This window comes from Oratosquilla oratoria, chromosome 33 (genome assembly GCF_046742065.1).
Source record: "Oratosquilla oratoria isolate Oo_2021 chromosome 33, ASM4674206v1, whole genome shotgun sequence".
NCBI lineage: Eukaryota > Metazoa > Arthropoda > Malacostraca > Stomatopoda > Squillidae > Oratosquilla > Oratosquilla oratoria.
In genome coordinates, this window is record NC_134809.1 from 36587881 (window position 1) to 36600649 (window position 12769).

The following is a 12769-nucleotide window of genomic DNA, read 5'->3' on the forward strand; positions in this document are numbered from 1 at the left end:
CACCTTTCAATATGGGAGTCCTCCCGTGAACAAAATAAAATCGTCTGATGTCAACTCCACAAAATTTGTGAAAATGTCAATCGTAATGCCGAAAATAGCCTTTATTACTTCCTGACTGACGAGACTCGCAGGTCGTCCGTTGGTAATTGGGAGCCTTGGCTCTTTTTCAATATGGTTACTCAAAATCCCCAAAGTCCACACACGAAATACATGAATAAATGAATGAGATAGATAATCTTGATAACAAAAGGTTTTAGCACTTCAGCTTACTGATTGCACTCACTACCAATGTGCAACTGGTTCTATGCCTGATGATATCAAATCCGTTTACCAATTGAAAATTTCCTGACAAATCTCCATATATTCCAAGTTCAATCAAAATATCTTCAATCTGTTCGACTCTTCTCTTGAATTTTTAAGACATCAATAACGTCAATCAAGCTAACCCTCTTTGGACTTTGTCGATTCCGGACCTAATCCACGCTGCCTACACTGCCTACACTACCTACACTATTCCAGATCAGGTTGAATGAGCGAATCTACTCTTGTTACACTCTCTTCTTTTGTATTCCACCGTTCGATCAGACGTGATGCTGCTGCGATTTTTGCCCGTCTTCCTATGGCGTGTCCCGATTCGCGGGTTGGTCTCCGTTGATTTTCATACATAGCGAACCCGCGTTCGAAGCCAACACGTACGGGTGACTTCTACTTGTCCTTCAAGTCCGAGTACAGAGAGTAAAGGTGATGACCCCGATCGCACCAAAGTACCTCCTAGCGTGAGTCCTTTGTTTACATACTTACCTAAATATCTAGTGTGTGCGATGGTGGCGTAATAGGAAACGTCATGGTCTCGCATTCTCTTAATTGTGGGTTCGAATCCCACATTTCTCTCCGATTTCCAGCAGTTCCTGTTACCTGTCCCAGCAATCTAAGTGCATCGGCCAAAGGACGGCTTCGGCCGCAACTATCCGCGTCCTAATGTAGAATACTCACCTTCTTCTTCTACATACCTACCTATCCACCTCTCTTGGATGACCAACTCACTGTTCACATTGCAGTTATTTACTACTTTTAAATCGGAAGTAAGAAACAGTCTCTCTTCAGTTAAATTGTCTGTCCATCTCAACGACAAAATTGGACCGAGGGAAAATATCTGGAACATCATCATCATCATCATCATCACCATCATCACCATCATCACCATCATCATCATCATCATCATCATCATCATCATCATCATCATCATCATCATCATCATCATCATCATCATCATCATCATCATCATCATCATCATCATCATCATCATCATCATCATCATCATCATCATCATCATCATCATCATCATCATCATCATCATCATCATCATCATCATCATCATCATCATCATCATCATCATCATCATCATCATCATCATCATCATCACCATCATCACCATCATCATCAAGTATCGACGTGTGGAGCCTGCTAGAGGCAATACCGTGGCAGTGGAAGAGGCAAGATTGCGAAGTATCGTCACACGAAGAGCAGCAAAATCAATCTTCAACCTAGTGCATAGATTACACCAATTTCCCCGCCTCCACCCGGATTTGTAGCCATGAGGGCCGGTGCGTGGGCTTCAGAATAGGCTAAGAAACTATCGCTCTTCCACTTCTAATCTACCTCCACACCTTACTGTCTTTCATATAAGAAGGTCAGTACTCCTGTGCCTGCCTCCCCACATTCTCTCCTTCTACCCGATGACAGAAAATTGCCCAGATACTATGCCCCAACATTCACAGAACCAATGAATTATACATACATTGATTCAATGCCACACATGGGTCTATCCACCATGCAACACGCTCACAAACAACTGGTATCCAATGAATTGGACCTGCAACCAACACACCCATACACCCAACATCATAGGGCTGCAATGATTCCTACTCAGACACAACTACTGTATATACATCTCATTTATTTTGGAAAACCAAACAAACACTTCAAACCATACTATATACGTTCACTGACTATAACACAATCAGGGAAGACAAAATACATCGCAGAGGTGGACACATAGCAATCAGGTGTCCCGGAGAGATATCGGTAGCGTGGCTGAGTAATGTAGTGGCACCAGGCCGAGACAAACACTGCAAAATGCTGACCCCTATTAGGAGCAACAAATGCAAGCAGAGACCGGTTGAGATCAAGTCGCCACATCAATTGGATGTCCCCTCAGGCGACATGGTGTCAAATACCCAGGTGTGAGTGAACTCATAGATAAAACTTAGTAAACATAGTAATCTATTTCACAAATTAAATGAAAAATTAAACGCGTAAAAAGACATAGTAATAAGAACATAAGAACATAAGAAATAAAGGAGACTGCAAAAGACCATAAGGCCTACACTAGGCAGCTCCGTATCCATCACCACCTGTCGTCCCCATCCATAAAGTTGTCTAATCGTTTTTTAAAACAACTGATAGTTTCAGCGCTTACTACGTGGTTACTAAGTTTATTCCATTCATCGACCACCCTATTTGTAAACCAATTCTTGCCTATTTCCTTCTTAAATCTAAATTTGTCCAGTTTATACCCATTACTGCGAGTCCTGCCCTGTTGTTTTATTATGATGACCTTGTTTGCATCACCCTTGTTATAGCCTTTGATCCACTTGAACACTTCTATTAGATCACCCCGCACTCTGCGTCTTTCCAGAGAGTGTAAGTTTAGGTGCCTAAGCCTATCTTCGTAAGGCAAATTTCCGAGTCCTTGTATCATTTTGGTCATTCTTCTCTGTACTGATTCTAGTGAATTTATGTCCATTCTGTAGGACGGAGACCAAAACTGTACCGCATAGTCAAGGATGGGTCTAACTATCTAACTGTAATTCAAGCGTTACAGTGTGTGTGTGTGTGTGTGTGTGTGTGTGTGTGTGTGTGTGTGTGTGTGTGTGTGTGTGTGTGTGTGTGTGTGTGTGTGTGTGTGTGTGTGTGTGTGTGTGTGTGTGTGTGTGTGTGTGTGTGCGTGTGTGTGTGTGTGTGTGTGTGTGCGTGTGTGTGTGTGTGTGTGTGTGTGTGTGTGTGTGTGTGTGTGTGTGTGTGTGTGTGTGTGTGTGTGTGTGTGTGTGTGTGTGTGCGTGTGTGTGTGTATGTGTGCGTGTGTGTGCGTGTGTGTGTGTATGTGTGTGTGTGTGTGTGTGTGTGTGTGTGTGTGTGTGTGTGTGTGTGTGTGTGTGTGTGTGTGTGTGTGTGTGTGTGTGTGTGTGTGTGTGTATTTACCTAGTTGTATTCACCTAGTTGTATTATACGGGAAGGGAGTTATGCTCATAGTGACCGGTCTTTGTATCTTTCAGCATCAAGTTTGTTCTTAAATTCTTATATAGTGTTTGCACACACTGTTGCCTCATCCAATTTATTCCAGATATCCGCCACTTTGTTGTGGGAAGGTAATCTTTTTCAGATCTCTTCTGTAACTATTCTTTTTGAGTTTCTTTTCATGTCCTATTGTTTTTCTCTTATCCCATTTTAATAAATCATCTCTGTCTAGGACTTCCTTTCCTTTCATAATTCTGTAAATGGTCAGTAGATCTCCTCTTTCTCTTCTTTGTTCCAGGGTTGGTAGTTCCAATTTGGACAATCTTTGTTCGTATGTCAATTTTGAAAGTACTGGTGTCATCTTTGTTGTTCCTCTTTGTATTCTATCTAATTTCTTTATATTCTTTTTAGTAGTGGGTGTCCATAGTGTCGAAGCATATTTCAATCTTGGTCTTATCAGTGTAACTAATATTTTCTTTACCAACAAGGAAAGGACCGGTTTGCCGTGGGCGGAAGGAGGAAAAAGACTGGCGGGCCGGGGGCGAGTACAAGGTAAGGACCGACCTGCCGGGGCGGGAGAAGGGAAAAATTGACAGGCGTGTCGGGAGGAGTACAAGAAAAGAACCAGCCTACCGGGGGTGGGAGAAGGGGAAACTTGACCTGTGGGCCGGGGGCGAGCACAAGAAAAGGACCGGCCTGTGTGTGTGTGGGGGGGGGGGGTTCGTTGGTTAAGTATTCGGCCTGACGGGGGTGGGAGAAGGGAAAAAATTCACTTGCAGGCCGGGGAAGACCATTGAAAAAGGACCGGATTGCCGGAGGGCGGGAGGAGGGAAAAATTGACTGGCGCACAAGAAGAGGACCGGACTGCCGGGGGGCGAGAGGAGGGAGAAAAAAAACGACCGGCGGGCCGGGGGCGAGCATTGGAAAAGGATCGATCTGCCGGGAGCGGGAGGAAAGAAAAAACACCGGCGGGCCGGGGGTGAACACAAGAAAATGACCGGACTGCAGGAGGCGGAAGGAAGGAAAAAACGACCGTCAGGCCGGGGGCGAGTATTGAAAAAGGATCGATCTGCCGGGGGTGAGAGGAGGGAAAAAAGACTGGCAGGCCTGGGATGAGCACAAGAAAAGGACCGGCCTGCAAAGGGCGGGAGGAGGGAAAATAAGACTGGCGGGCCGGGGGCAACCCCCAAAAAAGGCTATATCTTATGATTTTACTTTTTGCTTCTCTTTCTCTCTCTCTCTCTCTCTCTCTCTCTCTCTCTCTCTCTCTCTCTCTCTCTCTCTCTCTCTCTCTCTCTCTCTCTCTCTGTTTACCCCTTAACTGCTATTTTTTTTTTTTTTTTTTTTTTTCTACAGGAACTAATTTCCATGAGATGAAGAAGTGGGTGCAGTCCTTAGTTTTGTTTCCATCGCCTTCGTCAGCTTCCAAGTCTCACACCCGCAGATTATTACTGGTAGAATGCATTGATTGTAAACTTTACGTTTCAAACATGAAGGTAGAGAGCCTCCCAGGATTTTTCTATACTTACCAAACATTTTCCAACCAATTGCAATGCGTCCTTTTATTTCATTATCATGATCTTTCGTCACCTTCACCATCTGTCCTAAATAATTATACTCTTGAACTTCCTCAAGACTCACCACCAATTACAATCTCTTTGCTTTGAACTTTCGTGTTGAACATTACTTTGGTTTTACTCTTATTCATTTTTAAACCTACTTTGAGACTTTCTTTGTTTAGATCGTTCAGCATATCTTACAAGTTTTCTGTTCTTTCTGAAATAAGAATAATGTCATCTGCAAATCTTAGGTGATTCGACATTAATCTTCAAACCTTTCTTTTCCCAACTCAACCTTCTGAAAATATCTTCAAAACAAGCTGTAAATAAAATAACACTGAGAGACCGAAAGAGAGCAAGTTGGGAGAGAGAGCAGACTAGAGTGAAAGATATTGTGGAGGCAGTAAAAGAGAGGAAGTGGAATTGGGCAGGTAAGTTAGTGCGAACGACTGATGAGCGATGAAGCAAGTATGTTACTGAGTGGACGCCGCGAGATAGGAAGCGTGGAAGAGGGAGACCAGACAGAAGGTGGAGAGACGAGATCGAGAAGTTTGCAGGAGTGACGTGGCAGAGGATGGCACGGTCCTGTGATTCATGGAATGCTATGAAGGAAGCCTTTGTTCAGCAGTGGACTCAGGATGGCTGATTTGATTGATTGATTGATTGATTGATTGATTGATTGATTGATTGATTGATTGATTGATTGATTGATTGATTGATTGATTGATTGATTGATTGATTGATTGATTGATTGATTGATTGATTGATTGATTGATTGATTGATTGATTGATTGATTGATTAATTGATTGATTGATTGATTGATTGATTGATTGATTGAAGAAGTGGGTAGCCTACGCCAGGAGGCGCGTAGCTGGTGGGGGCGCTGGGGGCGGGGGTGGGGAGACTAGAGGGAACACCCTCCCGCGTCCTCTCGCACACCCCTCCCCTCCTCCCTCCCACCACCAGCCAGTAACTTTGCAAACGACTTGGACCGAGTTCGGAGAGATCTCCGGCAGATCATCAGAGAGCGCAAGTTTTATTTATTCTTCCTTCTTCGAGGACCAGATTTTACTCCCTCCTCCTCCTCCTTCAAGGTCAACCTTTCTCAGCCTTCAAGGTCATCCTCGACCTTGCAGGGTGTGGGGTGTCTGACAGGAGAGTGATTAAAAGAGAGAGAGATAGAGATAGAGAGAGAGAGAGAGAGAGAGAGAGAGAGAGAGAGAGAGAGAGAGAGAGAGAGAGAGAGAGAGAGAGAGAGAGAGAGAAGTGAGGGAGGGAAGGAGAGAGAGAGAGAGAGAAGAACTCTATCAAGTTGGTTAAGCATGATCTGTGATACCGAAAACCATGCTGCGAGTCTAATAACAGGTTGTTTACCTCCAGAAATCGACTATTCTATCCATAGTGATACCTTCCAGTATCTTCCCTACTATGGAAATATGGCTGATAGGTCGGTAATTCCCCGGATTTGTGCGATCCCCTTTCTTAAATATAGGAGTCCCCTTTGCCTCCCGCCAGTCCCTAGGCGTCTGTCCACAGAGACTCATTGAAGATCTCTACTAGGTGGGGAGCCACCTGATCGCGAACCTCCCGCAGTAGCTTTGGCAGCGATCCATCTGGACCGGGAGACTTGTTTGCGCTAAGTTTGTCTAGTCTGGATAAGACTTCCATGTTCGTACACTGAATATCCTCCGTAGAGTCTCCATCGTGTACCAGAACTGGCTCAGGGATTGCCCCTTCTATTTCTTCAGTGAATACTGAAGAGAAGTATGCGTTGAGAATATCAGTCATCTCAGGGTCTGTGTTCTGAAGCGTTCCACCACAGTCATGCAAAGGACCAATTTCGTTTCTAACTGTTTTTCTGCTCTTAACGTATCTAAAGAACTAATTGGGGTTAGCCTTGCAAGATGCGGCAACCCTCTGCTCTTCACCACGTTTTGTTGCTTCTATCATTCTTTTAACCTGCCCGCACTAGCGGATGTATTTTTGATGGGCAGAACCGCTATGGTTTGCCTTATAGCCACGATAAGAAGCCTGCCTATCCTTAATCGCTATTCCTATCTCTCGTGTCAACCATTTAGGTCGCCGACGTTCTTCTTTGACTACTCTATTTGGTACATATTGTGCCTGTTGTGCCGTAAAGCGATCACGGAATGAGTCTTATGACTCCTGAATGTTGACACCTACATAAATTGCCAATGCATCAATTCTTCCTCTCAGTCAAGTAAGATCCGCTCTTCTCAGATCAGGAATGGTGCGTCTACCACTTTTTTCCTCGAGTTCAGGCACACGTAATTTAAATCTAATGACATCGTCATCATTTCCATCTAGGACCTCATCCACAGATACATTGTGTACTATGTTATCCTCAGTGGTGAACACAAGATCTGGTATATTTTCTCCCCTTGTAGGCTCTTGTACCCATTGGGTAAGAAAGGCTTCATTTGCAAAGAGAAGAAGCCTCTTGCTTTCATCGTCCTTTGTTCTCTCTTCCCAATTTACATGACAGTTGAAATCCCCTAAGAACATGACAGTTGAAATCCCCTAAGATAACCGCTGTATGCTTGTTCATTATATCATTCATTTCTGTATTCAACTCAACGTTCTCGTCGAGATACTGATGTTGTGGCCTGTAAGCTAGAATAAATCTGTACCATTCTTCTCTTAGTTGAAGACCCATGATAAGTAGATCTTTCCCTTTGTTTAATGCACGCTCTATAGTATACAAGGTTTCTATGATGTACATCGCTAACCCTCCCCACTCCCGATTTATCCTATCTTTGTGTAATAGTGTATACCCTGGAATTTCAAATTCGCCGATAAGGTCGCGTCCACTTGCGTGGATCCACGATTCTGTAATAGCTACTACGTCAAACATTTCTGTTGCTAGAAATGCTTTGAGCTCTAACATTTTGCTCCTAATGGACCTTGCATTAACCACAGAATGTAAACCATTCTTTAATGAGTTTAGCAGTGTGGCATGGTGCACCATCCTGTATGAAGACATCTATTTTGCACTGAATAAAACAGTCCTCAAAATGATCATTAAGTAGCTCAAAAGATCGGTCTGCATTCAGAGTTACATTTTTGGTAGTATCACTAATGATTCCATACCATGGTAGCCAAAAGCACCCCAAACCATCAATGAATTAGGATGTTTGTTTTATAGTACCGTGTGTGAATTTTGGGTCCAAAGGATCATTGCCAGGACGACGGTACACTTTGCCATGATGGTTTCCAGTAACGGTGAAAGCGGCTTCATCACTCCACAACACAGGGTTAAAAGTTTCGAGAATAGCAGGCTTTACTCGGGTCTCTATCATAAGATTATGTAAAAAAAAAAAAAAAAAAAAATCGTGTGAGAGGGAAAGAGAAAGAGAAAGAAGGGAAGAGAAAGAGAGATAGAAAAAGAGAGAAAGAGAGAGAGAGAGAGAGAGAGAGAGAGAGAGAGAGAGAGAGAGAGAGAGAGAGAGAGAGAGAAAGAGAGAGAGAGAGAGAGAGAGAGGGGGGGGAGATAGGCGGATAAGTGACAAATATCTTACGATTGTTCGAATTGGGTTAAAAGCATGAAATTTGGCAGAATGTTAGATTAAACCCTTATGAAGATTTTCAGATATGGGATCATCTCGAACCCTGCCCAGGAATCGTACGGCGGCCATTTCCCAATATGGCCGTCAGTAAAGAATATAAATTTGATCATTCTGGACATTACCTTCAGCATTAAATAATTCAAGTGGTTTAAAACTTTGATATTTATAAATAATTTATTGTAATAATGCATTATGCACAATCACGCACGCAAACAACACAACATACACTCCATAAAGGATATGTGATAAAGCCCCGTTCCGGCCATGGCATTCCTTGGGGAGACAGGACTGCTCGGATAGACAGTCTAGGGAACGATAGCAACAACAACAGCCATAGAGGTATAACTTTGCTACAAACAGGAACTTTGTACAACATTTTAATATTTTGCAAAAAATATAATAGGAGATTATCACTGTAAATAAATGTTAATACTTCATTTTTAAATTTTATTTCTATGTAAGAATAATAGCTTTTAATAACTTTATAGTTAAATAGACCTGTACTCGGCAGTAATGAAAGATTGATTGAATTAGACCGGCAGGCCAGAGCATTTTGGTCAAATGAACAAGGTACTAATGTCCGAGTTCAAGACCATACATTATGTGATCAATAATATGCAGATACCAATGTCTACCGGGAGCCCCCTGCTGCTTTTGATCCCTGGAACCCCAAATAAGGAGTAAAAAAAATCCGCCGGATCAAACGTGGGGTGGCACCACAAAATACCAAAGTATCCTAAACTAGCACACCACACAGACTGTTAAACACCCCACACCAGACAATTTGCCCTCTGCAATGGGGTTACCAAACCCCTAGAAAAGAGTCCAAAAATAAGGGCTAGGTTAAACATTAAAGACACCACATGGAACTAAGTTTGAATGAACAGTTAGATTTACTAAATATCTAATAAGCAACGCCTAAGCTGTACCAAAGGTTGCTCGAAAGCTTCCAAACCAGACCTGTTCCTCGCTGAGTTGATGTGATGTACCATCTTCTGATAGGATTTTTGGAGAACTGGGAACCAATGGTACAATCCATTGGCGATGCAGCATCTCGATTGACAATTTGCTCTAATATCAAGTCCACTGCTGAGTGTGAAAAGTGCTTTTCTTTACTCCTTATTGAGAATGTCTCTACCTTCAGGACTGCGTGACACTGCGGAGCCACTTTTTCCAACTGACTCCAAAACATCACACCCCCATCGTGCATCATTTGGCCGACTGAGTCCGAAAAAGATGTCGATGATATCTGGAAGAACACTGACGTATTCATCTATGTTATCCATACATACAGCCAGGATGAGGGCCCTTTGGATTCTGTTGATCATGTATCTCTACGTGTTCCTCTCTGTCATTGTTCTTTGTTAGGTACATCAGTTCCGTCTTGTTATTCTTCACCACCATCCCCATTCTGTTTGCAGCCTCTTCTATTTCTCCAAACATGTATTTTACTCCATGTACAGTCCTATTCATCAAATCCATATCATCAGCATAAGCTAACACATTTACTCTGCCATCCTCAAAGTGTACACCAACATTCTTTGTCTCTACTGCTTTTACTACTCTTTCCATTATCAGCTTGAATAATGGTGGAGACAGGATAGTACATCCCGGCGTCAACCTACTCTTGATCTCGAAAATATTAGTGGTCATATTGCCAACCTTCGTCTGTGCTTCAGTGCCGTCATAAGTTGTTTTCACAAGGTTGATGAGCTTTAGAGGTATTCCAAGTTCCCTTAGGACTTTCACACAGTGATGGTCTATGTATACTATTGTAAGCCTGTTTGAAATCCACAAACATATTCCACTGGTCCAAAGTAAATTTCCAGCACTTTTCTAATGCCTGTCTGATTGTCAACAGGTGGTCTGTTGTCCATCTTCCACCTCTAAACCTGTATAGTTTCCGTATACCATTTTGTTCCTTTTCTTTAGTATCGGTATGATTATGCTTCTTTCCATTTATTTGGAATTTTTTCTTCTGTCCACATTCTTAAGACAATTTGGTGTGTTTTATTCCTCAAGTATTCGTCTCTTTACGTCAGTAACTACCCCACTACTCCATCTTCTCCAGGTGCCTTATTATTTTCAAGTACTTTTATGGCTGCTCTAACTTCATTAATCACTGGTTCTGCTTTCTTATCCTCATTAATTAGCAATACCATTCTCTTCTTTGAATGGTGTTTCCGGTTCTGGTCTGTTCAAAAGTTCTTTAAAGAAATCCTCCCAGCACCTTAACATTTCCATTTCTCCAATTTCTGTTTCTCCATTTTGGCCTAGAATTAAATTCACACGAGGTATATGCGCGTTTTTTACTTTGTTTATTATCGCATTCTGTTCTCTGATCTTTCCTTCTCTGCCTAGGCCTTCAATTTTGTCAAGGTTTTTGGTAATAAATTTTCTATTCCATCTTTTAGTTGTTTTTGCTTGTCTCTTTGGCATAAATTCCTCTTTTGCTTCCTCGTTCCTTGTCTGCTGCAACTTCTGTCTCGCTTTCTTTCCACTGCATTTGCACATTCCTCATGGTACAGTTCCTCTCTTCTATGTTGTTTATACACACACACACACATATATATATATACACATATGTATGTATATATATATATATATATATATATATATATATGTATATATATATATATAATATATAAATGCGCAATGTGTGTATATATAAATATATATATATATATATATATATATATATATATATATATAAAATCACGAAGAACCCAGTCGCAATAAAATGAAACTTAGAAGAAAGTATAACTTCTATATTTCGGCTAATAGTTATAGCCCTCTTCAGGAAAGTACAAGTTACATGAAATGATTGAGACATAAATACAATTAAGATGTAAGTGGAGGCGACATTCCGTCACACAGGGAAGAGTCAGAAGTGAGGGAGTATGAGGTTAATCTGGTAGAGGTGTGAGGTCAAAAGGGGGACGGATGCGGGGTCAGGAGCAGTGGGGGAGCGGAGTCAGGAAGGTGAAGATTCTTAACCAAATAACTCACAGCTAGACGTGAGATTATGTCCGGGGACCATTGACCTTTGAATATATTCAAGTTTGGACAATCTTCTATTAAGGCGGATTCAAAAAAAAATCTCCTGAAGCTGCAGTTGGACTTAAACATAAATTTTACCTTGCCCCAGTCAAAACTATAATTTTTGTTGCTGACATGTTGAAACACAGCGGAATTTTCATGGGCATATATAAAAGATATTTTGTGCTCAGTTAATCTGGTGTTAAGGTCCCTGTCGTTGTGGTCAAGATACACTAAATCACAATCTCTACATGGTAGGCTATAAACTCCTGGAGCCTCAATCCCCTTAACCTTTGATGGACATTAACAATTTGTTTATGTATAGTATTAGGTTAATGATAAGCAACTCTGAGGCGGTTGTTGGGGATTAAATTAAAAGAAGGATTGATGGAGTTACAATAGGGGATTTTTAAAATGTCTTTGAAAGAGGGTTGTGAGGTGTGAACTGAAGTTTTATAATAGCTGGCTCTTGCCTTACTGAGGGCTTGATCCAGGAACCAGGACGGGTATGCCAACTTCAAAAGTTGCCTTTTCATGAGGTCAATCTCCTGGTCTAAGAATCTAGGACTACAGATCCTAAAGGCTCTCAGAAAAAGGCCGGAGGCAACACTCCTCTTGTCTTTGTCGGGGTGGTTATTCAAAAAGTGGAGGTAACTACCTCAATGGGTAGGTTTCCTATAAACTGTGAATACTAAGTATCTATCAATCCTTCTAATTAAAATATCTAAGAAAGGGAAGGTTGAATCATTGGGGCAAAACAACCGAAAAATTGGCCGGGCGAGTCTTGTAGAACGAAAATCTTCAAGTTCCATCGAGGCAATTCGCACTTGGTCTGACAAAAAGGCGCTGATATAATAAGGAAAGCTGTAGCACGGGGAAGCGCGCGTAATGAACCTGAACGTGTTTTGGAACACCTGTTCAGCCAGGCAATCTGACAAGAACTTTTTTTTTTTTTTTTTTTTTTTTTTTTTTTTGCGATGAGTGACGATTCAAGTTTTCTGAAAAATTATTTAAGTCCTGGATGGCGGTTGAAGAGAAGGTGATGAGGAAGAGAGAATTACTGAATCGTCCATAATAAAAGAACGTCCGAACTTGAATATCTCCAAAGGTCAATGGTACTCGGACATAATCTCACGTCTAGCTGTGAGCCGTTTAGTTAAAAATCATCACCCTCCTGATTCCGCTCCCCCACCACTCCTGACCCCGCATCCCTCCCCCTTCTGACCTCACCTCTACCAGATTGACCACATAGCCCCCTCTCTTCTGATTTCTCCCTGTGTCATGGA